This window comes from Phalangium opilio, unplaced genomic scaffold (assembly GCF_054372755.1).
Source record: "Phalangium opilio isolate 3A_F unplaced genomic scaffold, DU_Popi_V2 ptg000013l_1, whole genome shotgun sequence".
In the NCBI taxonomy this organism is placed as follows: Eukaryota; Metazoa; Arthropoda; class Arachnida; order Opiliones; family Phalangiidae; genus Phalangium; species Phalangium opilio.
Window position 1 is genome coordinate 2017471 of NW_028324148.1, and position 19585 is coordinate 2037055.

At 44.3% G+C, this 19585-nt stretch overlaps 86 non-coding genes across 86 annotated transcripts; all 86 read left to right on the forward strand.

The window, feature by feature from the left end:
• The first annotated feature begins 248 nt into the window (after nucleotides 1–248).
• On the forward strand, nucleotides 249–321 carry TRNAV-UAC (transfer RNA valine (anticodon UAC)). The gene has a single exon. It is a non-coding gene; the product is annotated as a tRNA-Val (tRNA).
• Nucleotides 322–660: 339 nt separating this feature from the next.
• On the forward strand, nucleotides 661–733 carry TRNAV-UAC (transfer RNA valine (anticodon UAC)). Its single transcript has one exon. It is a non-coding gene; the product is annotated as a tRNA-Val (tRNA).
• A 63-nt stretch (nucleotides 734–796) lies between these two features.
• Nucleotides 797–869, forward strand: TRNAV-UAC (transfer RNA valine (anticodon UAC)). The gene has a single exon. It is a non-coding gene; the product is annotated as a tRNA-Val (tRNA).
• A 63-nt stretch (nucleotides 870–932) lies between these two features.
• Nucleotides 933–1005, forward strand: TRNAV-UAC (transfer RNA valine (anticodon UAC)). Its single transcript has one exon. It is a non-coding gene; the product is annotated as a tRNA-Val (tRNA).
• A 62-nt stretch (nucleotides 1006–1067) lies between these two features.
• On the forward strand, nucleotides 1068–1140 carry TRNAV-UAC (transfer RNA valine (anticodon UAC)). The gene has a single exon. It is a non-coding gene; the product is annotated as a tRNA-Val (tRNA).
• Nucleotides 1141–1339: 199 nt separating this feature from the next.
• Nucleotides 1340–1412, forward strand: TRNAV-UAC (transfer RNA valine (anticodon UAC)). The gene has a single exon. It is a non-coding gene; the product is annotated as a tRNA-Val (tRNA).
• Nucleotides 1413–1475: 63 nt separating this feature from the next.
• TRNAV-UAC (transfer RNA valine (anticodon UAC)) lies at nucleotides 1476–1548 on the forward strand. The gene has a single exon. It is a non-coding gene; the product is annotated as a tRNA-Val (tRNA).
• A 338-nt stretch (nucleotides 1549–1886) lies between these two features.
• Nucleotides 1887–1959, forward strand: TRNAV-AAC (transfer RNA valine (anticodon AAC)). Its single transcript has one exon. It is a non-coding gene; the product is annotated as a tRNA-Val (tRNA).
• A 63-nt stretch (nucleotides 1960–2022) lies between these two features.
• TRNAV-CAC (transfer RNA valine (anticodon CAC)) lies at nucleotides 2023–2095 on the forward strand. Its single transcript has one exon. It is a non-coding gene; the product is annotated as a tRNA-Val (tRNA).
• Nucleotides 2096–2296: 201 nt separating this feature from the next.
• On the forward strand, nucleotides 2297–2369 carry TRNAV-UAC (transfer RNA valine (anticodon UAC)). The gene has a single exon. It is a non-coding gene; the product is annotated as a tRNA-Val (tRNA).
• Nucleotides 2370–2432: 63 nt separating this feature from the next.
• Nucleotides 2433–2505, forward strand: TRNAV-UAC (transfer RNA valine (anticodon UAC)). The gene has a single exon. It is a non-coding gene; the product is annotated as a tRNA-Val (tRNA).
• A 63-nt stretch (nucleotides 2506–2568) lies between these two features.
• On the forward strand, nucleotides 2569–2641 carry TRNAV-UAC (transfer RNA valine (anticodon UAC)). Its single transcript has one exon. It is a non-coding gene; the product is annotated as a tRNA-Val (tRNA).
• Nucleotides 2642–2703: 62 nt separating this feature from the next.
• On the forward strand, nucleotides 2704–2776 carry TRNAV-UAC (transfer RNA valine (anticodon UAC)). The gene has a single exon. It is a non-coding gene; the product is annotated as a tRNA-Val (tRNA).
• Nucleotides 2777–2839: 63 nt separating this feature from the next.
• TRNAV-UAC (transfer RNA valine (anticodon UAC)) lies at nucleotides 2840–2912 on the forward strand. Its single transcript has one exon. It is a non-coding gene; the product is annotated as a tRNA-Val (tRNA).
• A 63-nt stretch (nucleotides 2913–2975) lies between these two features.
• Nucleotides 2976–3048, forward strand: TRNAV-UAC (transfer RNA valine (anticodon UAC)). The gene has a single exon. It is a non-coding gene; the product is annotated as a tRNA-Val (tRNA).
• A 202-nt stretch (nucleotides 3049–3250) lies between these two features.
• On the forward strand, nucleotides 3251–3323 carry TRNAV-UAC (transfer RNA valine (anticodon UAC)). The gene has a single exon. It is a non-coding gene; the product is annotated as a tRNA-Val (tRNA).
• A 202-nt stretch (nucleotides 3324–3525) lies between these two features.
• TRNAV-UAC (transfer RNA valine (anticodon UAC)) lies at nucleotides 3526–3598 on the forward strand. Its single transcript has one exon. It is a non-coding gene; the product is annotated as a tRNA-Val (tRNA).
• Nucleotides 3599–3935: 337 nt separating this feature from the next.
• TRNAV-UAC (transfer RNA valine (anticodon UAC)) lies at nucleotides 3936–4008 on the forward strand. Its single transcript has one exon. It is a non-coding gene; the product is annotated as a tRNA-Val (tRNA).
• A 202-nt stretch (nucleotides 4009–4210) lies between these two features.
• Nucleotides 4211–4283, forward strand: TRNAV-UAC (transfer RNA valine (anticodon UAC)). The gene has a single exon. It is a non-coding gene; the product is annotated as a tRNA-Val (tRNA).
• A 63-nt stretch (nucleotides 4284–4346) lies between these two features.
• On the forward strand, nucleotides 4347–4419 carry TRNAV-UAC (transfer RNA valine (anticodon UAC)). Its single transcript has one exon. It is a non-coding gene; the product is annotated as a tRNA-Val (tRNA).
• A 63-nt stretch (nucleotides 4420–4482) lies between these two features.
• TRNAV-UAC (transfer RNA valine (anticodon UAC)) lies at nucleotides 4483–4555 on the forward strand. Its single transcript has one exon. It is a non-coding gene; the product is annotated as a tRNA-Val (tRNA).
• Nucleotides 4556–4617: 62 nt separating this feature from the next.
• TRNAV-UAC (transfer RNA valine (anticodon UAC)) lies at nucleotides 4618–4690 on the forward strand. The gene has a single exon. It is a non-coding gene; the product is annotated as a tRNA-Val (tRNA).
• A 199-nt stretch (nucleotides 4691–4889) lies between these two features.
• TRNAV-UAC (transfer RNA valine (anticodon UAC)) lies at nucleotides 4890–4962 on the forward strand. Its single transcript has one exon. It is a non-coding gene; the product is annotated as a tRNA-Val (tRNA).
• A 63-nt stretch (nucleotides 4963–5025) lies between these two features.
• Nucleotides 5026–5098, forward strand: TRNAV-UAC (transfer RNA valine (anticodon UAC)). The gene has a single exon. It is a non-coding gene; the product is annotated as a tRNA-Val (tRNA).
• Nucleotides 5099–5436: 338 nt separating this feature from the next.
• TRNAV-UAC (transfer RNA valine (anticodon UAC)) lies at nucleotides 5437–5509 on the forward strand. Its single transcript has one exon. It is a non-coding gene; the product is annotated as a tRNA-Val (tRNA).
• Nucleotides 5510–5572: 63 nt separating this feature from the next.
• On the forward strand, nucleotides 5573–5645 carry TRNAV-UAC (transfer RNA valine (anticodon UAC)). Its single transcript has one exon. It is a non-coding gene; the product is annotated as a tRNA-Val (tRNA).
• Nucleotides 5646–5984: 339 nt separating this feature from the next.
• Nucleotides 5985–6057, forward strand: TRNAV-UAC (transfer RNA valine (anticodon UAC)). Its single transcript has one exon. It is a non-coding gene; the product is annotated as a tRNA-Val (tRNA).
• Nucleotides 6058–6120: 63 nt separating this feature from the next.
• Nucleotides 6121–6193, forward strand: TRNAV-UAC (transfer RNA valine (anticodon UAC)). The gene has a single exon. It is a non-coding gene; the product is annotated as a tRNA-Val (tRNA).
• A 63-nt stretch (nucleotides 6194–6256) lies between these two features.
• TRNAV-UAC (transfer RNA valine (anticodon UAC)) lies at nucleotides 6257–6329 on the forward strand. The gene has a single exon. It is a non-coding gene; the product is annotated as a tRNA-Val (tRNA).
• A 62-nt stretch (nucleotides 6330–6391) lies between these two features.
• On the forward strand, nucleotides 6392–6464 carry TRNAV-UAC (transfer RNA valine (anticodon UAC)). The gene has a single exon. It is a non-coding gene; the product is annotated as a tRNA-Val (tRNA).
• Nucleotides 6465–6663: 199 nt separating this feature from the next.
• Nucleotides 6664–6736, forward strand: TRNAV-UAC (transfer RNA valine (anticodon UAC)). The gene has a single exon. It is a non-coding gene; the product is annotated as a tRNA-Val (tRNA).
• Nucleotides 6737–6799: 63 nt separating this feature from the next.
• TRNAV-UAC (transfer RNA valine (anticodon UAC)) lies at nucleotides 6800–6872 on the forward strand. Its single transcript has one exon. It is a non-coding gene; the product is annotated as a tRNA-Val (tRNA).
• Nucleotides 6873–7210: 338 nt separating this feature from the next.
• Nucleotides 7211–7283, forward strand: TRNAV-AAC (transfer RNA valine (anticodon AAC)). Its single transcript has one exon. It is a non-coding gene; the product is annotated as a tRNA-Val (tRNA).
• A 63-nt stretch (nucleotides 7284–7346) lies between these two features.
• On the forward strand, nucleotides 7347–7419 carry TRNAV-CAC (transfer RNA valine (anticodon CAC)). The gene has a single exon. It is a non-coding gene; the product is annotated as a tRNA-Val (tRNA).
• Nucleotides 7420–7620: 201 nt separating this feature from the next.
• TRNAV-UAC (transfer RNA valine (anticodon UAC)) lies at nucleotides 7621–7693 on the forward strand. The gene has a single exon. It is a non-coding gene; the product is annotated as a tRNA-Val (tRNA).
• A 63-nt stretch (nucleotides 7694–7756) lies between these two features.
• On the forward strand, nucleotides 7757–7829 carry TRNAV-UAC (transfer RNA valine (anticodon UAC)). Its single transcript has one exon. It is a non-coding gene; the product is annotated as a tRNA-Val (tRNA).
• A 63-nt stretch (nucleotides 7830–7892) lies between these two features.
• TRNAV-UAC (transfer RNA valine (anticodon UAC)) lies at nucleotides 7893–7965 on the forward strand. Its single transcript has one exon. It is a non-coding gene; the product is annotated as a tRNA-Val (tRNA).
• Nucleotides 7966–8027: 62 nt separating this feature from the next.
• Nucleotides 8028–8100, forward strand: TRNAV-UAC (transfer RNA valine (anticodon UAC)). Its single transcript has one exon. It is a non-coding gene; the product is annotated as a tRNA-Val (tRNA).
• Nucleotides 8101–8163: 63 nt separating this feature from the next.
• On the forward strand, nucleotides 8164–8236 carry TRNAV-UAC (transfer RNA valine (anticodon UAC)). Its single transcript has one exon. It is a non-coding gene; the product is annotated as a tRNA-Val (tRNA).
• Nucleotides 8237–8299: 63 nt separating this feature from the next.
• TRNAV-UAC (transfer RNA valine (anticodon UAC)) lies at nucleotides 8300–8372 on the forward strand. The gene has a single exon. It is a non-coding gene; the product is annotated as a tRNA-Val (tRNA).
• Nucleotides 8373–8574: 202 nt separating this feature from the next.
• Nucleotides 8575–8647, forward strand: TRNAV-UAC (transfer RNA valine (anticodon UAC)). Its single transcript has one exon. It is a non-coding gene; the product is annotated as a tRNA-Val (tRNA).
• Nucleotides 8648–8849: 202 nt separating this feature from the next.
• TRNAV-UAC (transfer RNA valine (anticodon UAC)) lies at nucleotides 8850–8922 on the forward strand. The gene has a single exon. It is a non-coding gene; the product is annotated as a tRNA-Val (tRNA).
• A 337-nt stretch (nucleotides 8923–9259) lies between these two features.
• On the forward strand, nucleotides 9260–9332 carry TRNAV-UAC (transfer RNA valine (anticodon UAC)). Its single transcript has one exon. It is a non-coding gene; the product is annotated as a tRNA-Val (tRNA).
• Nucleotides 9333–9534: 202 nt separating this feature from the next.
• On the forward strand, nucleotides 9535–9607 carry TRNAV-UAC (transfer RNA valine (anticodon UAC)). Its single transcript has one exon. It is a non-coding gene; the product is annotated as a tRNA-Val (tRNA).
• Nucleotides 9608–9808: 201 nt separating this feature from the next.
• On the forward strand, nucleotides 9809–9881 carry TRNAV-CAC (transfer RNA valine (anticodon CAC)). Its single transcript has one exon. It is a non-coding gene; the product is annotated as a tRNA-Val (tRNA).
• Nucleotides 9882–10218: 337 nt separating this feature from the next.
• On the forward strand, nucleotides 10219–10291 carry TRNAV-UAC (transfer RNA valine (anticodon UAC)). Its single transcript has one exon. It is a non-coding gene; the product is annotated as a tRNA-Val (tRNA).
• A 339-nt stretch (nucleotides 10292–10630) lies between these two features.
• Nucleotides 10631–10703, forward strand: TRNAV-UAC (transfer RNA valine (anticodon UAC)). The gene has a single exon. It is a non-coding gene; the product is annotated as a tRNA-Val (tRNA).
• A 63-nt stretch (nucleotides 10704–10766) lies between these two features.
• On the forward strand, nucleotides 10767–10839 carry TRNAV-UAC (transfer RNA valine (anticodon UAC)). Its single transcript has one exon. It is a non-coding gene; the product is annotated as a tRNA-Val (tRNA).
• A 63-nt stretch (nucleotides 10840–10902) lies between these two features.
• On the forward strand, nucleotides 10903–10975 carry TRNAV-UAC (transfer RNA valine (anticodon UAC)). The gene has a single exon. It is a non-coding gene; the product is annotated as a tRNA-Val (tRNA).
• Nucleotides 10976–11174: 199 nt separating this feature from the next.
• On the forward strand, nucleotides 11175–11247 carry TRNAV-UAC (transfer RNA valine (anticodon UAC)). Its single transcript has one exon. It is a non-coding gene; the product is annotated as a tRNA-Val (tRNA).
• Nucleotides 11248–11585: 338 nt separating this feature from the next.
• On the forward strand, nucleotides 11586–11658 carry TRNAV-UAC (transfer RNA valine (anticodon UAC)). The gene has a single exon. It is a non-coding gene; the product is annotated as a tRNA-Val (tRNA).
• Nucleotides 11659–11722: 64 nt separating this feature from the next.
• TRNAV-UAC (transfer RNA valine (anticodon UAC)) lies at nucleotides 11723–11795 on the forward strand. The gene has a single exon. It is a non-coding gene; the product is annotated as a tRNA-Val (tRNA).
• Nucleotides 11796–11860: 65 nt separating this feature from the next.
• TRNAV-UAC (transfer RNA valine (anticodon UAC)) lies at nucleotides 11861–11933 on the forward strand. The gene has a single exon. It is a non-coding gene; the product is annotated as a tRNA-Val (tRNA).
• A 63-nt stretch (nucleotides 11934–11996) lies between these two features.
• On the forward strand, nucleotides 11997–12069 carry TRNAV-UAC (transfer RNA valine (anticodon UAC)). Its single transcript has one exon. It is a non-coding gene; the product is annotated as a tRNA-Val (tRNA).
• Nucleotides 12070–12133: 64 nt separating this feature from the next.
• TRNAV-UAC (transfer RNA valine (anticodon UAC)) lies at nucleotides 12134–12206 on the forward strand. The gene has a single exon. It is a non-coding gene; the product is annotated as a tRNA-Val (tRNA).
• A 65-nt stretch (nucleotides 12207–12271) lies between these two features.
• Nucleotides 12272–12344, forward strand: TRNAV-UAC (transfer RNA valine (anticodon UAC)). The gene has a single exon. It is a non-coding gene; the product is annotated as a tRNA-Val (tRNA).
• Nucleotides 12345–12408: 64 nt separating this feature from the next.
• Nucleotides 12409–12481, forward strand: TRNAV-UAC (transfer RNA valine (anticodon UAC)). The gene has a single exon. It is a non-coding gene; the product is annotated as a tRNA-Val (tRNA).
• A 473-nt stretch (nucleotides 12482–12954) lies between these two features.
• Nucleotides 12955–13027, forward strand: TRNAV-UAC (transfer RNA valine (anticodon UAC)). Its single transcript has one exon. It is a non-coding gene; the product is annotated as a tRNA-Val (tRNA).
• A 63-nt stretch (nucleotides 13028–13090) lies between these two features.
• TRNAV-UAC (transfer RNA valine (anticodon UAC)) lies at nucleotides 13091–13163 on the forward strand. The gene has a single exon. It is a non-coding gene; the product is annotated as a tRNA-Val (tRNA).
• Nucleotides 13164–13226: 63 nt separating this feature from the next.
• TRNAV-UAC (transfer RNA valine (anticodon UAC)) lies at nucleotides 13227–13299 on the forward strand. Its single transcript has one exon. It is a non-coding gene; the product is annotated as a tRNA-Val (tRNA).
• Nucleotides 13300–13501: 202 nt separating this feature from the next.
• TRNAV-UAC (transfer RNA valine (anticodon UAC)) lies at nucleotides 13502–13574 on the forward strand. Its single transcript has one exon. It is a non-coding gene; the product is annotated as a tRNA-Val (tRNA).
• Nucleotides 13575–14320: 746 nt separating this feature from the next.
• TRNAV-UAC (transfer RNA valine (anticodon UAC)) lies at nucleotides 14321–14393 on the forward strand. The gene has a single exon. It is a non-coding gene; the product is annotated as a tRNA-Val (tRNA).
• Nucleotides 14394–14456: 63 nt separating this feature from the next.
• TRNAV-UAC (transfer RNA valine (anticodon UAC)) lies at nucleotides 14457–14529 on the forward strand. Its single transcript has one exon. It is a non-coding gene; the product is annotated as a tRNA-Val (tRNA).
• Nucleotides 14530–14731: 202 nt separating this feature from the next.
• On the forward strand, nucleotides 14732–14804 carry TRNAV-UAC (transfer RNA valine (anticodon UAC)). The gene has a single exon. It is a non-coding gene; the product is annotated as a tRNA-Val (tRNA).
• Nucleotides 14805–15005: 201 nt separating this feature from the next.
• Nucleotides 15006–15078, forward strand: TRNAV-UAC (transfer RNA valine (anticodon UAC)). Its single transcript has one exon. It is a non-coding gene; the product is annotated as a tRNA-Val (tRNA).
• A 335-nt stretch (nucleotides 15079–15413) lies between these two features.
• On the forward strand, nucleotides 15414–15486 carry TRNAV-UAC (transfer RNA valine (anticodon UAC)). The gene has a single exon. It is a non-coding gene; the product is annotated as a tRNA-Val (tRNA).
• A 63-nt stretch (nucleotides 15487–15549) lies between these two features.
• On the forward strand, nucleotides 15550–15622 carry TRNAV-UAC (transfer RNA valine (anticodon UAC)). Its single transcript has one exon. It is a non-coding gene; the product is annotated as a tRNA-Val (tRNA).
• Nucleotides 15623–15960: 338 nt separating this feature from the next.
• Nucleotides 15961–16033, forward strand: TRNAV-AAC (transfer RNA valine (anticodon AAC)). Its single transcript has one exon. It is a non-coding gene; the product is annotated as a tRNA-Val (tRNA).
• A 199-nt stretch (nucleotides 16034–16232) lies between these two features.
• Nucleotides 16233–16305, forward strand: TRNAV-UAC (transfer RNA valine (anticodon UAC)). The gene has a single exon. It is a non-coding gene; the product is annotated as a tRNA-Val (tRNA).
• Nucleotides 16306–16368: 63 nt separating this feature from the next.
• On the forward strand, nucleotides 16369–16441 carry TRNAV-UAC (transfer RNA valine (anticodon UAC)). The gene has a single exon. It is a non-coding gene; the product is annotated as a tRNA-Val (tRNA).
• A 199-nt stretch (nucleotides 16442–16640) lies between these two features.
• TRNAV-UAC (transfer RNA valine (anticodon UAC)) lies at nucleotides 16641–16713 on the forward strand. Its single transcript has one exon. It is a non-coding gene; the product is annotated as a tRNA-Val (tRNA).
• A 202-nt stretch (nucleotides 16714–16915) lies between these two features.
• TRNAV-UAC (transfer RNA valine (anticodon UAC)) lies at nucleotides 16916–16988 on the forward strand. The gene has a single exon. It is a non-coding gene; the product is annotated as a tRNA-Val (tRNA).
• Nucleotides 16989–17051: 63 nt separating this feature from the next.
• On the forward strand, nucleotides 17052–17124 carry TRNAV-UAC (transfer RNA valine (anticodon UAC)). Its single transcript has one exon. It is a non-coding gene; the product is annotated as a tRNA-Val (tRNA).
• Nucleotides 17125–17187: 63 nt separating this feature from the next.
• On the forward strand, nucleotides 17188–17260 carry TRNAV-UAC (transfer RNA valine (anticodon UAC)). The gene has a single exon. It is a non-coding gene; the product is annotated as a tRNA-Val (tRNA).
• A 63-nt stretch (nucleotides 17261–17323) lies between these two features.
• TRNAV-UAC (transfer RNA valine (anticodon UAC)) lies at nucleotides 17324–17396 on the forward strand. The gene has a single exon. It is a non-coding gene; the product is annotated as a tRNA-Val (tRNA).
• Nucleotides 17397–17598: 202 nt separating this feature from the next.
• Nucleotides 17599–17671, forward strand: TRNAV-UAC (transfer RNA valine (anticodon UAC)). Its single transcript has one exon. It is a non-coding gene; the product is annotated as a tRNA-Val (tRNA).
• A 63-nt stretch (nucleotides 17672–17734) lies between these two features.
• Nucleotides 17735–17807, forward strand: TRNAV-UAC (transfer RNA valine (anticodon UAC)). The gene has a single exon. It is a non-coding gene; the product is annotated as a tRNA-Val (tRNA).
• Nucleotides 17808–17870: 63 nt separating this feature from the next.
• TRNAV-UAC (transfer RNA valine (anticodon UAC)) lies at nucleotides 17871–17943 on the forward strand. The gene has a single exon. It is a non-coding gene; the product is annotated as a tRNA-Val (tRNA).
• A 63-nt stretch (nucleotides 17944–18006) lies between these two features.
• TRNAV-UAC (transfer RNA valine (anticodon UAC)) lies at nucleotides 18007–18079 on the forward strand. The gene has a single exon. It is a non-coding gene; the product is annotated as a tRNA-Val (tRNA).
• A 338-nt stretch (nucleotides 18080–18417) lies between these two features.
• On the forward strand, nucleotides 18418–18490 carry TRNAV-UAC (transfer RNA valine (anticodon UAC)). The gene has a single exon. It is a non-coding gene; the product is annotated as a tRNA-Val (tRNA).
• Nucleotides 18491–18554: 64 nt separating this feature from the next.
• TRNAV-UAC (transfer RNA valine (anticodon UAC)) lies at nucleotides 18555–18627 on the forward strand. Its single transcript has one exon. It is a non-coding gene; the product is annotated as a tRNA-Val (tRNA).
• A 65-nt stretch (nucleotides 18628–18692) lies between these two features.
• On the forward strand, nucleotides 18693–18765 carry TRNAV-UAC (transfer RNA valine (anticodon UAC)). The gene has a single exon. It is a non-coding gene; the product is annotated as a tRNA-Val (tRNA).
• Nucleotides 18766–18828: 63 nt separating this feature from the next.
• On the forward strand, nucleotides 18829–18901 carry TRNAV-UAC (transfer RNA valine (anticodon UAC)). Its single transcript has one exon. It is a non-coding gene; the product is annotated as a tRNA-Val (tRNA).
• Nucleotides 18902–18965: 64 nt separating this feature from the next.
• On the forward strand, nucleotides 18966–19038 carry TRNAV-UAC (transfer RNA valine (anticodon UAC)). The gene has a single exon. It is a non-coding gene; the product is annotated as a tRNA-Val (tRNA).
• A 65-nt stretch (nucleotides 19039–19103) lies between these two features.
• TRNAV-UAC (transfer RNA valine (anticodon UAC)) lies at nucleotides 19104–19176 on the forward strand. Its single transcript has one exon. It is a non-coding gene; the product is annotated as a tRNA-Val (tRNA).
• Nucleotides 19177–19240: 64 nt separating this feature from the next.
• TRNAV-UAC (transfer RNA valine (anticodon UAC)) lies at nucleotides 19241–19313 on the forward strand. The gene has a single exon. It is a non-coding gene; the product is annotated as a tRNA-Val (tRNA).
• Nucleotides 19314–19585: the final 272 nt, after the last annotated feature.

Sequence of the window (19585 nt, forward strand, 5' to 3'; positions counted from 1 at the left end):
TCCGCTATAAACGCGGAAGGTCCCAGGTTCGAGCCCTGGTAGATACATGTTTTGTCCATCGTGATTGGGCATAAAAATAAGCTCGATCTCTCGGAAAACTCAGTATTACTACGTATCTGTGGTGTAGTGGGTATCACGTCCGCTTTACTCGCGGATGGTCCCAGGTTCGAGCCCTGGTAGATACATATTTTGACCATCGTGATAGGACATAAAAAAGCTATCTCTCTTGGAAAACTCAGTATTACTACGTATCTATGGTGTAGTGGTTATCACGTCCGCTTTACACGCGGAAGGTCCCAGGTTCGAGCCCTGGTAGATACATATTTTGTCCATCGTGATTGGGCATAAAAATTAGCTAGATCTCTCGGAAAACTAATTATTACTACGTATATATGGTGTAGTGGTTATCACGTCCGCCTAACACGTGGAAGGTCCCAGGTTCGAGCCCTGTTAGATACATGTTTTGTCCATCGTGATTGGGCATAAAAATTAGCTAGATCTCTCGGAAAACTAATTATTACTACGTATATATGGTGTAGTGGTTATCACGTCCGCCTAACACGTGGAAGGTCCCAGGTTCGAGCCCTGTTAGATACATATTTTGTCCATCGTGTTTGGGCATAAAAAAGCTAGGTCTCTTGGAAAACTCAGCATTACGACGTATCTATGGTGTAGTGGTTATCACGTCCGCTTTACTCGCGGATGGTCCCAGGTTCGAGCCCTGGTAGATACATATTTTGACCATCGTGATAGGACATAAAAAAGCTATCTCTCTTGGAAAACTCAGTATTACTACGTATCTATGGTGTAGTGGTTATCACGTCCGCTTTACACGCGGAAGGTCCCAGGTTCGAGTCCTGGTAGATACATATTTGGTCCATCGTGATTGGGCATAAAAAAGCTAGGTCTCTTGGAAAACTCAGCATTACTACGTATCTATGGTGTAGTGGTTATCACGTCCGCTTTACACGCGGAAGGTCCCAGGTTCGAGCCCTGGTTGATACATATTTTGACCATCGTGATAGGACATAAAAAGCTACGTCTCTTGGAAAACTCAGTATTACTACGTAGCTATAGTGTAGTGGTTATCACGTCCGCTTTACACGCGGAAGGTCCCAGGTTCGAGCCCTGGTAGATACATATTTTGACCATCGTGATAGGACATAAAAAAGCTAGGTCTCTTGGAAAACTCAGCATCACGACGTATCTATGGTGTAGTGGTTATCACGTCCGCTTTACTCGCGGATGGTCCAAGGTTCGAGCCCTGGTAGATACATATTTTGACCATCGTGATAGGACATAAAAAAGCTAGCTCTCTTGGAAAACTCAGTATTACTACGTATCTATGGTGTAGTGGTTATCACGTCCGCTTTACACGCGGAAGGTCCCAGGTTCGAGCCCTGGTAGATACATATTTTGTCCATCGTGATTGGGCATAAAAAAGCTAGGTCTCTTGGAAAACTCAGCATTACTACGTATCTATGGTGTAGTGGTTATCACGTCCGCTTTACACGCGGAAGGTCCTAGGTTCGAGCCCTGGTAGATACATATTTTGACCATCGTGATAGGACATAAAAAAGCTACGTCTCTTGGAAAACTCAGTATTACTACGTAGCTATAGTGTAGTGGTTATCACGTCCGCTTTACACGCGGAAGGTTCCAGGTTCGAGCCCTGGTAGATGCATATTTTGACCATCGTGATAAGACATAAAAAAAGCTAGGTCTCTTGGAAAACTCAGTATTACTGCGTATCTATGGTGAAGTGGTTATCACGTCCGCTATAAACGCGGAAGGTCCCAGGTTCGAGCCCTGGTAGATACATGTTTTGTCCATCGTGATTGGGCATAAAAATAAGCTCGATCTCTCGGAAAACTCAGTATTACTACGTATCTGTGGTGTAGTGGTTATCACGTCCGCCTAACACGCGGAAGGTCCCAGGTTCGAGCCCTGGTAGATACATATTTTGTCCATCGTGATTCGGCATAAAAAAGCTAGGTCTCTTGGAAATTTCAGCATTACTACGTATCTATGTTGTAGTGGTTATCACGTCTGCTTCACACGCGGAAGGTCCCAGGTTCGAGCCCTGGTAGATACATATTTTGTCCATCGTGATTGGGCATAAAAATTAGCTAGATCTCTCGGAAAACTAATTATTACTACGTATATATGGTGTAGTGGTTATCACGTCCGCCTAACACGTGGAAGGTCCCAGGTTCGAGCCCTGTTAGATACATATTTTGTCCATCGTGTTTGGGCATAAAAAAGCTAGGTCTCTTGGAAAACTCAGCATTACGACGTATCTATGGTGTAGTGGTTATCACGTCCGCTTTACTCGCGGATGGTCCCAGGTTCGAGCCCTGGTAGATACATATTTTGACCATCGTGATAGGACATAAAAAAGCTATCTCTCTTGGAAAACTCAGTATTACTACGTATCTATGGTGTAGTGGTTATCACGTCCGCTTTACACGCGGAAGGTCCCAGGTTCGAGCCCTGGTAGATACATATTTGGTCCATCGTGATTGGGCATAAAAAAGCTAGGTCTCTTGGAAAACTCAGCATTACTACGTATCTATGGTGTAGTGGTTATCACGTCCGCTTTACACGCGGAAGGTCCCAGGTTCGAGCCCTGGTTGATACATATTTTGACCATCGTGATAGGACATAAAAAGCTACGTCTCTTGGAAAACTCAGTATTACTACGTAGCTATAGTGTAGTGGTTATCACGTCCGCTTTACACGCGGAAGGTCCCAGGTTCGAGCCCTGGTAGATACATATTTTGACCATCGTGATAGGACAAAAAAAAGCTAGGTCTCTTGGAAAACTCAGTATTACTACGTATCTATGGTGTAGTGGTTATCACGTCCGCTTTACACGCGGAAGGTTCCAGGTTCGAGCCCTGGTAGATGCATATTTTGACCATCGTGATAAGACATAAAAAAGCTAGGTCTCTTGGAAATTTCAGCATTACTACGTATCTATGGTGTAGTGGTTATCACGTCCGCTTTACACGCGGAAGGTCCCAGGTTCGAGCCCTGGTAGATACATATTTTGACCATCGTGATAGGACATAAAAAAAGCTAGGTCTCTTGGAAAACTCAGTATTACTACGTATCTATGGTGTAGTGGTTATCACTCCCGCTTTACACGCGGAAGGTCCCATGTTCGAGCCCTGGTAGATACATGTTTTGTCCATCGTGATTGGGCATAAAAATTAGCTAGATCTCTCGGAAAACTTAGCATTGCTACGTATCTATGGTGTAGTGGTTATCACGTCCGCTTTACACGCGGAAGGTTCCAGGTTCGAGCCCTGGTAGATGCATATTTTGACCATCGTGATAAGACATAAAAAAAGCTAGGTCTCTTGGAAAACTCAGTATTACTACGTATCTATGGTGAAGTGGTTATCACGTCCGCTTTAAACGCGGAAGGTCCCAGGTTCGAGCCCTGGTAGATACATGTTTTGTCCATCGTGATTGGGCATAAAAATAAGCTCGATCTCTCGGAAAACTCAGTATTACTACGTATCTGTGGTGTAGTGGTTATCACGTCCGCTTTACACGCGGAAGGTTCCAGGTTCGAGCCCTGGTAGATGCATATTTTGACCATCGTGATAAGACATAAAAAAGCTAGGTCTCTTGGAAATTTCAGCATTACTACGTATCTATGGTGTAGTGGTTATCACGTCCGCTTTACACGCGGAAGGTCCCATGTTCGAGCCGTGGTAGATACATGTTTTGTCCATCGTGATTGGGCATAAAAATTAGCTAGATCTCTCGGAAAACTCAATATTACTACGTATATATGGTGTAGTGGTTATCACGTCCGCCTAACACGTGGAAGGTCCCAGGTTCGAGCCCTGTTAGATACATATTTTGTCCATCGTGTTTGGGCATATAAAAGCTAGGTCTCTTGGAAAACTCAGCATTACGACGTATCTATGGTGTAGTGGTTATCACGTCCGCTTTACACGCGGAAGGTCCCAGGTTCGAGCCCTGGTAGATACATATTTTGACCATCGTGATAGGACATAAAAAAAGCTAGGTCTCTTGGAAAACTCAGTATTACTACGTATCTATGGTGTAGTGGTTATCACGCCCGCTTTACACGCGGAAGGTCCCATGTTCGAGCCCTGGTAGATACATGTTTTGTCCATCGTGATTGGGCATAAAAATTAGCTAGATCTCTCGGAAAACTTAGCATTGCTACGTATCTATGGTGTAGTGGTTATCACGTCCGCTTTACACGCGGAAGGTTCCAGGTTCGAGCCCTGTTAGATACATATTTTGACCATCGTGATAGGACATAAAAAAGCTATCTCTCTTGGAAAACTCAGTATTACTACGTATCTATGGTGTAGTGGTTATCACGTCCGCTTTACACGCGGAAGGTCCCAGGTTCGAGTCCTGGTAGATACATATTTGGTCCATCGTGATTGGGCATAAAAAAGCTAGGTCTCTTGGAAAACTCAGCATTACTACGTATCTATGGTGTAGTGGTTATCACGTCCGCTTTACACGCGGAAGGTCCCAGGTTCGAGCCCTGGTTGATACATATTTTGACCATCGTGATAGGACATAAAAAGCTACGTCTCTTGGAAAACTCAGTATTACTACGTAGCTATAGTGTAGTGGTTATCACGTCCGCTTTACACGCGGAAGGTCCCAGGTTCGAGCCCTGGTAGATACATATTTTGACCATCGTGATAGGACATAAAAAAGCTAGGTCTCTTGGAAAACTCAGCATCACGACGTATCTATGGTGTAGTGGTTATCACGTCCGCTTTACTCGCGGATGGTCCAAGGTTCGAGCCCTGGTAGATACATATTTTGACCATCGTGATAGGACATAAAAAAGCTAGCTCTCTTGGAAAACTCAGTATTACTACGTATCTATGGTGTAGTGGTTATCACGTCCGCTTTACACGCGGAAGGTCCCAGGTTCGAGCCCTGGTAGATACATATTTTGTCCATCGTGATTGGGCATAAAAAAGCTAGGTCTCTTGGAAAACTCAGCATTACTACGTATCTATGGTGTAGTGGTTATCACGTCCGCTTTACACGCGGAAGGTCCTAGGTTCGAGCCCTGGTAGATACATATTTTGACCATCGTGATAGGACATAAAAAAGCTACGTCTCTTGGAAAACTCAGTATTACTACGTAGCTATAGTGTAGTGGTTATCACGTCCGCTTTACACGCGGAAGGTTCCAGGTTCGAGCCCTGGTAGATGCATATTTTGACCATCGTGATAAGACATAAAAAAAGCTAGGTCTCTTGGAAAACTCAGTATTACTGCGTATCTATGGTGAAGTGGTTATCACGTCCGCTATAAACGCGGAAGGTCCCAGGTTCGAGCCCTGGTAGATACATGTTTTGTCCATCGTGATTGGGCATAAAAATAAGCTCGATCTCTCGGAAAACTCAGTATTACTACGTATCTGTGGTGTAGTGGTTATCACGTCCGCTTTACTCGCGGATGGTCCCAGGTTCGAGCCCTGGTAGATACATATTTTGACCATCGTGATAGGACATAAAAAAGCTATCTCTCTTGGAAAACTCAGTATTACTACGTATCTATGGTGTAGTGGTTATCACGTCCGCTTTACACGCGGAAGGTCCCAGGTTCGAGCCCTGGTAGATACATATTTTGTCCATCGTGATTGGGCATAAAAATTAGCTAGATCTCTCGGAAAACTAATTATTACTACGTATATATGGTGTAGTGGTTATCACGTCCGCCTAACACGTGGAAGGTCCCAGGTTCGAGCCCTGTTAGATACATGTTTTGTCCATCGTGATTGGGCATAAAAATTAGCTAGATCTCTCGGAAAACTAATTATTACTACGTATATATGGTGTAGTGGTTATCACGTCCGCCTAACACGTGGAAGGTCCCAGGTTCGAGCCCTGTTAGATACATATTTTGTCCATCGTGTTTGGGCATAAAAAAGCTAGGTCTCTTGGAAAACTCAGCATTACGACGTATCTATGGTGTAGTGGTTATCACGTCCGCTTTACTCGCGGATGGTCCCAGGTTCGAGCCCTGGTAGATACATATTTTGACCATCGTGATAGGACATAAAAAAGCTATCTCTCTTGGAAAACTCAGTATTACTACGTATCTATGGTGTAGTGGTTATCACGTCCGCTTTACACGCGGAAGGTCCCAGGTTCGAGTCCTGGTAGATACATATTTGGTCCATCGTGATTGGGCATAAAAAAGCTAGGTCTCTTGGAAAACTCAGCATTACTACGTATCTATGGTGTAGTGGTTATCACGTCCGCTTTACACGCGGAAGGTCCCAGGTTCGAGCCCTGGTTGATACATATTTTGACCATCGTGATAGGACATAAAAAGCTACGTCTCTTGGAAAACTCAGTATTACTACGTAGCTATAGTGTAGTGGTTATCACGTCCGCTTTACACGCGGAAGGTCCCAGGTTCGAGCCCTGGTAGATACATATTTTGACCATCGTGATAGGACATAAAAAAGCTAGGTCTCTTGGAAAACTCAGCATCACGACGTATCTATGGTGTAGTGGTTATCACGTCCGCTTTACTCGCGGATGGTCCAAGGTTCGAGCCCTGGTAGATACATATTTTGACCATCGTGATAGGACATAAAAAAGCTAGCTCTCTTGGAAAACTCAGTATTACTACGTATCTATGGTGTAGTGGTTATCACGTCCGCTTTACACGCGGAAGGTCCCAGGTTCGAGCCCTGGTAGATACATATTTTGTCCATCGTGATTGGGCATAAAAAAGCTAGGTCTCTTGGAAAACTCAGCATTACTACGTATCTATGGTGTAGTGGTTATCACGTCCGCTTTACACGCGGAAGGTCCTAGGTTCGAGCCCTGGTAGATACATATTTTGACCATCGTGATAGGACATAAAAAAGCTACGTCTCTTGGAAAACTCAGTATTACTACGTAGCTATAGTGTAGTGGTTATCACGTCCGCTTTACACGCGGAAGGTTCCAGGTTCGAGCCCTGGTAGATGCATATTTTGACCATCGTGATAAGACATAAAAAAAGCTAGGTCTCTTGGAAAACTCAGTATTACTGCGTATCTATGGTGAAGTGGTTATCACGTCCGCTATAAACGCGGAAGGTCCCAGGTTCGAGCCCTGGTAGATACATGTTTTGTCCATCGTGATTGGGCATAAAAATAAGCTCGATCTCTCGGAAAACTCAGTATTACTACGTATCTGTGGTGTAGTGGTTATCACGTCCGCCTAACACGCGGAAGGTCCCAGGTTCGAGCCCTGGTAGATACATATTTTGTCCATCGTGATTCGGCATAAAAAAGCTAGGTCTCTTGGAAATTTCAGCATTACTACGTATCTATGTTGTAGTGGTTATCACGTCTGCTTCACACGCGGAAGGTCCCAGGTTCGAGCCCTGGTAGATACATATTTTGTCCATCGTGATTGGGCATAAAAATTAGCTAGATCTCTCGGAAAACTAATTATTACTACGTATATATGGTGTAGTGGTTATCACGTCCGCCTAACACGTGGAAGGTCCCAGGTTCGAGCCCTGTTAGATACATATTTTGTCCATCGTGTTTGGGCATAAAAAAGCTAGGTCTCTTGGAAAACTCAGCATTACGACGTATCTATGGTGTAGTGGTTATCACGTCCGCTTTACTCGCGGATGGTCCCAGGTTCGAGCCCTGGTAGATACATATTTTGACCATCGTGATAGGACATAAAAAAGCTATCTCTCTTGGAAAACTCAGTATTACTACGTATCTATGGTGTAGTGGTTATCACGTCCGCTTTACACGCGGAAGGTCCCAGGTTCGAGCCCTGGTAGATACATATTTGGTCCATCGTGATTGGGCATAAAAAAGCTAGGTCTCTTGGAAAACTCAGCATTACTACGTATCTATGGTGTAGTGGTTATCACGTCCGCTTTACACGCGGAAGGTCCCAGGTTCGAGCCCTGGTTGATACATATTTTGACCATCGTGATAGGACATAAAAAGCTACGTCTCTTGGAAAACTCAGTATTACTACGTAGCTATAGTGTAGTGGTTATCACGTCCGCTTTACACGCGGAAGGTCCCAGGTTCGAGCCCTGGTAGATACATATTTTGACCATCGTGATAGGACATAAAAAAGCTAGGTCTCTTGGAAAACTCAGTATTACTACGTATCTATGGTGTAGTGGTTATCACGTCCGCTTTACACGCGGAAGGTTCCAGGTTCGAGCCCTGGTAGATGCATATTTTGACCATCGTGATAAGACATAAAAAAGCTAGGTCTCTTGGAAATTTCAGCATTACTACGTATCTATGGTGTAGTGGTTATCACGTCCGCTTTACACGCGGAAGGTCCCAGGTTCGAGCCCTGGTAGATACATATTTTGACCATCGTGATAGGACATAAAAAAAGCTAGGTCTCTTGGAAAACTCAGTATTACTACGTATCTATGGTGTAGTGGTTATCACTCCCGCTTTACACGCGGAAGGTCCCATGTTCGAGCCCTGGTAGATACATGTTTTGTCCATCGTGATTGGGCATAAAAATTAGCTAGATCTCTCGGAAAACTTAGCATTGCTACGTATCTATGGTGTAGTGGTTATCACGTCCGCTTTACACGCGGAAGGTTCCAGGTTCGAGCCCTGGTAGATGCATATTTTGACCATCGTGATAAGACATAAAAAAAGCTAGGTCTCTTGGAAAACTCAGTATTACTACGTATCTATGGTGAAGTGGTTATCACGTCCGCTTTAAACGCGGAAGGTCCCAGGTTCGAGCCCTGGTAGATACATGTTTTGTCCATCGTGATTGGGCATAAAAATAAGCTCGATCTCTCGGAAAACTCAGTATTACTACGTATCTGTGGTGTAGTGGTTATCACGTCCGCTTTACACGCGGAAGGTTCCAGGTTCGAGCCCTGGTAGATGCATATTTTGACCATCGTGATAAGACATAAAAAAGCTAGGTCTCTTGGAAATTTCAGCATTACTACGTATCTATGGTGTAGTGGTTATCACGTCCGCTTTACACGCGGAAGGTCCCATGTTCGAGCCGTGGTAGATACATGTTTTGTCCATCGTGATTGGGCATAAAAATTAGCTAGATCTCTCGGAAAACTCAATATTACTACGTATATATGGTGTAGTGGTTATCACGTCCGCCTAACACGTGGAAGGTCCCAGGTTCGAGCCCTGTTAGATACATATTTTGTCCATCGTGTTTGGGCATATAAAAGCTAGGTCTCTTGGAAAACTCAGCATTACGACGTATCTATGGTGTAGTGGTTATCACGTCCGCTTTACACGCGGAAGGTCCCAGGTTCGAGCCCTGGTAGATACATATTTTGACCATCGTGATAGGACATAAAAAAAGCTAGGTCTCTTGGAAAACTCAGTATTACTACGTATCTATGGTGTAGTGGTTATCACGCCCGCTTTACACGCGGAAGGTCCCATGTTCGAGCCCTGGTAGATACATGTTTTGTCCATCGTGATTGGGCATAAAAATTAGCTAGATCTCTCGGAAAACTTAGCATTGCTACGTATCTATGGTGTAGTGGTTATCACGTCCGCTTTACACGCGGAAGGTTCCAGGTTCGAGCCCTGGTAGATGCATATTTTGACCATCGTGATAAGACATAAAAAAGCTAGGTCTCTTGGAAAACTCAGTATTGCTACGTATCTATGGTGAAGTGGTTATCACGTCCGCTTTAAACGCGGAAGGTCCCAGGTTCGAGCCCTGGTAGATACATGTTTTGTCCATCGCGATTGGGCATAAAAATAAGCTCGATCTCTCGGAAAACTCAGTATTACTACGTATCTGTGGTGTAGTGGTTATCACGTCTGCTTCACACGCGGAAGGTCCCAGGTTCGAGCCCTGGTAGATACATATTTTGTCCATCGTGATTGGGCATAAAAATTAGCTAGATCTCTCGGAAAACTAATTATTGCTACGTATATATGGTGTAGTGGTTATCACGTCCGCCTAACACGTGGAAGGTCCCAGGTTCGAGCCCTGTTAGATGCATATTTTGTCCATCGTGTTTGGGCATAAAAAAGCTAGGTCTCTTGGAAAACTCAGCATTACGACGTATCTATGGTGTAGTGGTTATCACGTCCGCTCTACTCGCGGATGGTCCCAGGTTCGAGCCCTGGTAGATACATATTTTGACCATCGTGATAGGACATAAAAAAGCTATCTCTCTTGGAAAAGTCAGTATTACTACGTATCTATGGTGTAGTGGTTATCACGTCCGCTTTACACGCGGAAGGTCCCAGGTTCGAGCCCTGGTAGATACATATTTTGTCCATCGTGATTGGGCATAAAAATTAGCTAGATCTCTCGGAAAACTAATTATTACTACGTATATATGGTGTAGTGGTTATCACGTCCGCCTAACACGTGGAAGGTCCCAGGTTCGAGCCCTGTTAGATACATATTTTGTCCATCGTGATTGGGCATAAAAATTAGCTAGATCTCTCGGAAAACTAATTATTACTACGTATATATGGTGTAGTGGTTATCACGTCCGCCTAACACGTGGAAGGTCCCAGGTTCGAGCCCTGTTAGATACATATTTTGTCCATCGTGTTTGGGCATAAAAAAGCTAGGTCTCTTGGAAAACTCAGCATTACGACGTATCTATGGTGTAGTGGTTATCACGTCCGCTTTACTCGCGGATGGTCCCAGGTTCGAGCCCTGGTAGATACATATTTTGACCATCGTGATAGGACATAAAAAAGCTATCTCTCTTGGAAAACTCAGTATTACTACGTATCTATGGTGTAGTGGTTATCACGTCCGCTTTACACGCGGAAGGTCCCAGGTTCGAGTCCTGGTAGATACATATTTGGTCCATCGTGATTGGGCATAAAAAAGCTAGGTCTCTTGGAAAACTCAGCATTACTACGTATCTATGGTGTAGTGGTTATCACGTCCGCTTTACACGCGGAAGGTCCCAGGTTCGAGCCCTGGTTGATACATATTTTGACCATCGTGATAGGACATAAAAAAGCTACGTCTCTTGGAAAACTCAGTATTACTACGTAGCTATAGTGTAGTGGTTATCACGTCCGCTTTACACGCGGAAGGTCACAGGTTCGAGCCCTGGTAGATACATATTTTGACCATCGTGATAGGACATAAAAAAGCTAGGTCTCTTGGAAAACTCAGTATTACTACGTATCTATGGTGTAGTGGTTATCACGTCCGCTTTACACGCGGAAGGTTCCAGGTTCGAGCCCTGGTAGATGCATATTTTGACCATCGTGATAAGACATAAAAAAAGCTAGGTCTCTTGGAAATTTCAGCATTACTACGTATGAATGGTGTAGTGGTTATCACGTCCGCCTTACACGCGGAAGGTCCCATGTTCGAGCCGTGGTAGATACATGTTTTGTCCATCGTGATTGGGCATAAAAATTAGCTAGATCTCTCGGAAAACTCAATATCACTACGTATATATGGTGTAGTGGTTATCACGTCCGCCTAACACGTGGAAGGTCCCAGGTTCGAGCCCTGTTAGATACATATTTTGTCCATCGTGTTTGGGCATATAAAAGCTAGGTCTCTTGGAAAACTCAGCATTACGACGTATCTATGGTGTAGTGGTTATCACGTCCGCTTTACACGCGGAAGGTCCCAGGTTCGAGCCCTGGTAGATACATATTTTGACCATCGTGATAGGACATAAAAAAGGCTAGGTCTCTTGGAAAACTCAGTATTACTACGTATCTATGGTGTAGTGGTTATCACGTCCGCTTTACACGCGGAAGGTCCCATGTTCGAGCCCTGGTAGATACATGATTTGTCCATCGTGATTGGGCATAAAAATTAGCTAGATCTCTCGGAAAACTTAGCATTGCTACGTATCTATGGTGTAGTGGTTATCACGTCCGCTTTACAAGCGGAAGGTCCCAGGTTCGAGCCCTGGTAGATACATATTTTGACCATCGTGATAGGACATAAAAAAGCTACGTCTCTTGGAAAACTCAGTATTACTACGTAGCTATAGTGTAGTGGTTATCACGTCCGCTTTACACGCGGAAGGTCCCAGGTTCGAGCCCTGGTAGATACATATTTTGATCATCGTGATAGGACATAAAAAAAGCTAGGTCTCTTGGAAAACTCAGTATTACTACGTATCTATGGTGTAGTGGTTATCACGTCCGCTTTACACGCGGAAGGTCCCATGTTCGAGCCCTGGTAGATACATGTTTTGTCCATCGTGATTGGGCATAAAAATTAGCTAGATCTCTCGGAAAACTTAGCATTGCTACGTATCAATGGTGTAGTGGTTATCACGTCCGCTTTACACGCGGAAGGTCCCAGGTTCGAGCCCTGGTAGATACATATTTTGACCATCGTGATAGGACATAAAAAAAGCTAGGTCTCTTGGAAAACTCAGTATTACTACGTATCTATGGTGTAGTGGTTATCACGTCCGCTTTACACGCGGAAGGTCCCATGTTCGAGCCCTGGTAGATACATGTTTTGTCCATCGTGATTGGGCATAAAAATTAGCTAGATCTCTCGGAAAACTTAGCATTGCTACGTATCTATGGTGTAGTGGTTATCACGTCCGTTTACACGCGGAAGGTCCCAGGTTCGAGCCCTGGTAGATACATATTTTGACCATCGTAATAGGACATAAAAAAAGCTAGGTCTCTTGGAAAACTCAGTATTACTACGTATATATGGTGTAGTGGTTATCACGTCCGCCTAACACGTGGAAGGTCCCAGGTTCGAGCCCTGTTAGATACATATTTTGTCCATCGTGTTTGGGCATAAAAAAGCTAGGTCTCTTGGAAAACTCAGCATCACGACGTATCTATGGTGTAGTGGTTATCACGTCCGCTTTACTCGCGGATGGTCCAAGGTTCGAGCCCTGGTAGATACATATTTTGACCATCGTGATAGGACATAAAAAAGCTAGCTCTCTTGGAAAACTCAGTATTACTACGTATCTATGGTGTAGTGGTTATCACGTCCGCTTTACACGCGGAAGGTCCCAGGTTCGAGCCCTGGGAGATACATATTTTGTCCATCGTGATTGGGCATAAAAAAGCTAGGTCTCTTGGAAAACTCAGCATTACTACGTATCTATGGTGTAGTGGTTATCACGTCCGCTTTACACGCGGAAGGTCCTAGGTTCGAGCCCTGGTAGATACATATTTTGACCATCGTCATAGGACATAAAAAAGCTACGTCTCTTGGAAAACTCAGTATTACTACGTAGCTATAGTGTAGTGGTTATCACGTCCGCTTTACACGCGGAAGGTCCCAGGTTCGAGCCCTGGTAGATACATATTTTGACCATCGTGATAGGACATAAAAAAAGCTAGGTCTCTTGGAAAACTCAGTATTACTACGTATCTATGGTGTAGTGGTTATCACGCCCGCTTTACACGCGGAAGGTCCCATGTTCGAGCCCTGGAAGATACATGTTTTGTCCATCGTGATTGGGCATAAAAATTAGCTAGATCTCTCGGAAAACTTAGCATTGCTACGTATCTATGGTGTAGTGGTTATCACGTCCGCTTTACACGCGGAAGGTCCCAGGTTCGAGCCCTGGTAGATACATATTCTGACCATCGTGATAGGACATAAAAAAAGCTAGGTCTCTTGGAAAACTCAGTATTACTACGTATCTATGGTGTAGTGGTTATCACGCCCGCTTTACACGCGGAAGGTCCCATGTTCGAGCCCTGGTAGATACATGTTTTGTCCATCGTGATTGGGCATAAAAATTAGCTAGATCTCTCGGAAAACTTAGCATTGCTACGTATCTATGGTGTAGTGGTTATCACGTCCGTTTACACGCGGAAGGTCCCAGGTTCGAGCCCTGGTAGATACATATTTTGACCATCGTGATAGGACATAAAAAAAGCTAGGTCTCTTGGAAAACTCAGTATTACTACGTATATATGGTGTAGTGGTTATCACGTCCGCCTAACACGTGGAAGGTCCCAGGTTCGAGCCCTGTTAGATACATATTTTGTCCATCGTGTTTGGGCATAAAAAAGCTAGGTCTCTTGGAAAACTCAGCATCACGACGTATCTATGGTGTAGTGGTTATCACGTCCGCTTTACTCGCGGATGGTCCAAGGTTCGAGCCCTGGTAGATACATATTTTGACCATCGTGATAGGACATAAAAAAGCTAGCTCTCTTGGAAAACTCAGTATTACTACGTATCTATGGTGTAGTGGTTATAACGTCCGCTTTACACGCGGAAGGTCCCAGGTTCGAGCCCTGGGAGATACATATTTTGTCCATCGTGATTGGGCATAAAAAAGCTAGGTCTCTTGGAAAACTCAGCATTACTACGTATCTATGGTGTAGTGGTTATCACGTCCGCTTTACACGCGGAAGGTCCTAGGTTCGAGCCCTGGTAGATACATATTTTGACCATCGTCATAGGACATAAAAAAGCTACGTCTCTTGGAAAACTCAGTATTACTACGTAGCTATAGTGTAGTGGTTATCACGTCCGCTTTACACGCGGAAGGTCCCAGGTTCGAGCCCTGGTAGATACATATTTTGACCATCGTGATAGGACATAAAAAAAGCTAGGTCTCTTGGAAAACTCAGTATTACTACGTATCTATGGTGTAGTGGTTATCACGCCCGCTTTACACGCGGAAGGTCCCATGTTCGAGCCCTGGTAGATACATGTTTTGTCCATCGTGATTGGGCATAAAAATTAGCTAGATCTCTCGGAAAACTTAGCATTGCTACGTATCTATGGTGTAGTGGTTATCACGTCCGCTTTACACGCGGAAGGTCCCAGGTTCGAGCCCTGGTAGATACATATTTTGACCATCGTGATAGGACATAAAAAAGCTAGGTCTCTTGGAAAACTCAGTATTACTACGTATCTATGGTGTAGTGGTTATCACGCCCGCTTTACACGCGGAAGGTCCCATGTTCGAGCCCTGGTAGATACATGTTTTGTCCATCGTGATTGGGCATAAAAATTAGCTAGATCTCTCGGAAAACTTAGCATTGCTACGCATCTATGGTGTAGTGGTAATCACGTCCGCTTTACACGCGGAGGGTCCCAGGTTCGAGCCCTGGTAGATACATATTTTGACCATCGTGATAGGATATAAAAAAGCTAGGTCTCTTGGAAAACTCAGTATTACTACGTATATATGGTGTAGTGGTTATCACGTCCGCGTAACACGTGGAAGGTCCCAGGTTGGAGCCCTGTTAGATACATATTTTGTCCATCGTGTTTGGGCATAAAAAAGCTAGGTCTCTTGGAAAACTCAGCATCACGACGTATCTATGGTGTAGTGGTTATCACGTCCGCTTTACTCGCGGATGGTCCAAGGTTCGAGCCCTGGTAGATACATATTTTGACCATCGTGATAGGACATAAAAAAGCTAGCTCTCTTGGAAAACTCAGTATTACTACGTATCTATGGTGTAGTGGTTATCACGTCCGCTTTACACGCGGAAGGTCCCAGGTTCGAGCCCTGGTAGATACATATTTTGTCCATCGTGATTGGGCATAAAAAAGCTAGGTCTCTTGGAAAACTCAGCATTACTACGTATCTATGGTGTAGTGGTTATCACGTCCGCTTTACACGCGGAAGGTCCTAGGTTCGAGCCCTGGTAGATACATATTTTGACCATCGTGATAGGACATAAAAAAGCTACGTCTCTTGGAAAACTCAGTATTACTACGTAGCTATAGTGTAGTGGTTATCACGTCCGCTTTACACGCGGAAGGTTCCAGGTTCGAGCCCTGGTAGATGCATATTTTGACCATCGTGATAAGACATAAAAAAAGCTAGGTCTCTTGGAAAACTCAGTATTACTACGTATCTATGGTGAAGTGGTTATCACGTCCGCTTTAAACGCGGAAGGTCCCAGGTTCGAGCCCTGGTAGATACATGTTTTGTCCATCGTGATTGGGCATAAAAATAAGCTCGATCTCTCGGAAAACTCAGAATTACTACGTATCTGTGGTGTAGTGGTTATCACGTCCGCCTAACACGCGGAAGGTCCCAGGTTCGAGCCCTGGTAGATACATATTTTGTCCATCGTGATTCGGCATAAAAAAGCTAGGTCTCTTGGAAATTTCAGCATTACTACGTATCTATGTTGTTGTGGTTATCACGTCCGCTTTACTCGCGGATGGTCCCAGGTTCGAGCCCTGGTAGATACATATTTTGACCATCGTGATAGGACATAAAAAAGCTATCTCTCTTGGAAAACTCAGTATTACTACGTATCTATGGTGTAGTGGTTATCACGTCCGCTTTACACGCGGAAGGTCCCAGGTTCGAGCCCTGGTAGATACATATTTGGTCCATCGTGATTGGGCATAAAAAAGCTAGGTCTCTTGGAAAACTCAGCATTACTACGTATCTATGGTGTAGTGGTTATCACGTCCGCTTTACACGCGGAAGGTCCCAGGATCGAGCCCTGGTTGATACATATTTTGACCATCGTGATAGGACATAAAAAAGCTACGTCTCTTGGAAAACTCAGTATTACTACGTAGCTATAGTGTAGTGGTTATCACGTCAGCTTTACACGCGGAAGGTCCCAGGTTCGAGCCCTGGTAGATACATATTTTGACCATCGTGATAGGACATAAAAAAGCTAGGTCTCTTGGAAAACTCAGTATTACTACGTATCTATGGTGTAGTGGTTATCACGTCCGCTTTACACGCGGAAGGTTCCAGGTTCGAGCCCTGGTAGATGCATATTTTGACCATCGTGATAAGACATAAAAAAAGCTAGGTCTCTTGGAAATTTCAGCATTACTACGTATCTATGGTGTAGTGGTTATCACGTCCGCTTTACACGCGGAAGGTCCCATGTTCGAGCCGTGGTAGATACATGTTTTGTCCATCGTGATTGGGCATAAAAATTAGCTAGATCTCTCGGAAAACTCAATATTACTACGTATCTATGGTGTAGTGGTTATCACGTCCGCTTTACACGCGGAAGGTCCCAGGTTCGAGCCCTGGTAGATACATATTTGGTCCATCGTGATTGGGCATAAAAAAGCTAGGTCTCTTGGAAAACTCAGCATTACTACGTATCTATGGTGTAGTGGTTATCACGTCCGCTTTACACGCGGAAGGTCCCAGGATCGAGCCCTGGTTGATACATATTTTGACCATCGTGATAGGACATAAAAAAGCTACGTCTCTTGGAAAACTCAGTATTACTACGTAGCTATAGTGTAGTGGTTATCACGTCCGCTTTACACGCGGAAGGTCCCAGGTTCGAGCCCTGGTAGATACATATTTTGACCATCGTGATAGGACATAAAAAAGCTAGGTCTCTTGGAAAACTCAGTATTACTACGTATCTATGGTGTAGTGGTTATCACGTCCGCTTTACACGCGGAAGGTTCCAGGTTCGAGCCCTGGTAGATGCATATTTTGACCATCGTGATAAGACATAAAAAAAGCTAGGTCTCTTGGAAATTTCAGCATTACTACGTATCTATGGTGTAGTGGTTATCACGTCCGCTTTACACGCGGAAGGTCCCATGTTCGAGCCGTGGTAGATACATGTTTTGTCCATCGTGATTGGGCATAAAAATTAGCTAGATCTCTCGGAAAACTCAATATTACTACGTATCTATGGTGTAGTGGTTATCACGTCCGCTTTACACGCGGAAGGTCCCAGGTTCGAGCCCTGGTAGATACATATTTGGTCCATCGTGATTGGGCATAAAAAAGCTAGGTCTCTTGGAAAACTCAGCATTACTACGTATCTATGGTGTAGTGGTTATCACGTCCGCTTTACACGCGGAAGGTCCCAGGATCGAGCCCTGGTTGATACATATTTTGACCATCGTGATAGGACATAAAAAAGCTACGTCTCTTGGAAAACTCAGTATTACTACGTAGCTATAGTGTAGTGGTTATCACGTCCGCTTTACACGCGGAAGGTCCCAGGTTCGAGCCCTGGTAGATACATATTTTGACCATCGTGATAGGACATAAAAAAGCTAGGTCTCTTGGAAAACTCAGTATTACTACGTATCTATGGTGTAGTGGTTATCACGTCCGCTTTACACGCGGAAGGTTCCAGGTTCGAGCCCTGGTAGATGCATATTTTGACCATCGTGATAAGACATAAAAAAAGCTAGGTCTCTTGGAAATTTCAGCATTACTACGTATCTATGGTGTAGTGGTTATCACGTCCGCTTTACACGCGGAAGGTCCCATGTTCGAGCCGTGGTAGATACATGTTTTGTCCATCGTGATTGGGCATAAAAATTAGCTAGATCTCTCGGAAAACTCAATATTACTACGTATATATGGTGTAGTGGTTATCACGTCCGCCTAACACGTGGAAGGTCCCAGGTTCGAGCCCTGTTAGATACATATTTTGTCCATCGTGTTTGGGCATATAAAAGCTAGGTCTCTTGGAAAACTCAGCATTACTACGTATCTATGGTGTAGTGGTTATCACGTCCGCTTTACACGCGGAAGGTCCCAGGTTCGAGCCCTGGTAGATACATATTTTGACCATCGTGATAGGACATAAAAAAAGCTAGGTCTCTTGGAAAACTCAGTATTACTACGTATCTATGGTGTAGTGGTTATCACGTCCGCTTTACACGCGGAAGGTCCCATGTTCGAGCCCTGGTAGATACATGATTTGTCCATCGTGATTGGGCATAAAAATTAGCTAGATCTCTCGGAAAACTTAGCATTGCTACGTATCTATGGTGTAGTGGTTATCACGTCCGCTTTACAAGCGGAAGGTCCCAGGTTCGAGCCCTGGTAGATACATATTTTGACCATCGTGATAGGACATAAAAAAGCTACGTCTCTTGGAAAACTCAGTATTACTACGTAGCTATAGTGTAGTGGTTATCACGTCCGCTTTACACGCGGAAGGTCCCAGGTTCGAGCCCTGGTAGATACATATTTTGATCATCGTGATAGGACATAAAAAAAGCTAGGTCTCTTGGAAAACTCAGTATTACTACGTATCTATGGTGTAGTGGTTATCACGTCCGCTTTACACGCGGAAGGTCCCATGTTCGAGCCCTGGTAGATACATGTTTTGTCCATCGTGATTGGGCATAAAAATTAGCTAGATCTCTCGGAAAACTTAGCATTGCTACGTATCAATGGTGTAGTGGTTATCACGTCCGCTTTACACGCGGAAGGTCCCAGGTTCGAGCCCTGGTAGATACATATTTTGACCATCATGATAGGACATAAAAAAAGCTAGGTCTCTTGGAAAACTCAGTATTACTACGTATCTATGGTGTAGTGGTTATCACGTCCGCTTTACACGCGGAAGGTCCCATGTTCGAGCCCTGGTAGATACATGTTTTGTCCATCGTGATTGGGCATAAAAATTAGCTAGATCTCTCGGAAAACTTAGCATTGCTACGTATCTATGGTGTAGTGGTTATCACGTCCGTTTACACGCGGAAGGTCCCAGGTTCGAGCCCTGGTAGATACATATTTTGACCATCGTGATAGGACATAAAAAAAGCTAGGTCTCTTGGAAAACTCAGTATTACTACGTATATATGGTGTAGTGGTTATCACGTCCGCCTAACACGTGGAAGGTCCCAGGTTCGAGCCCTGTTAGATA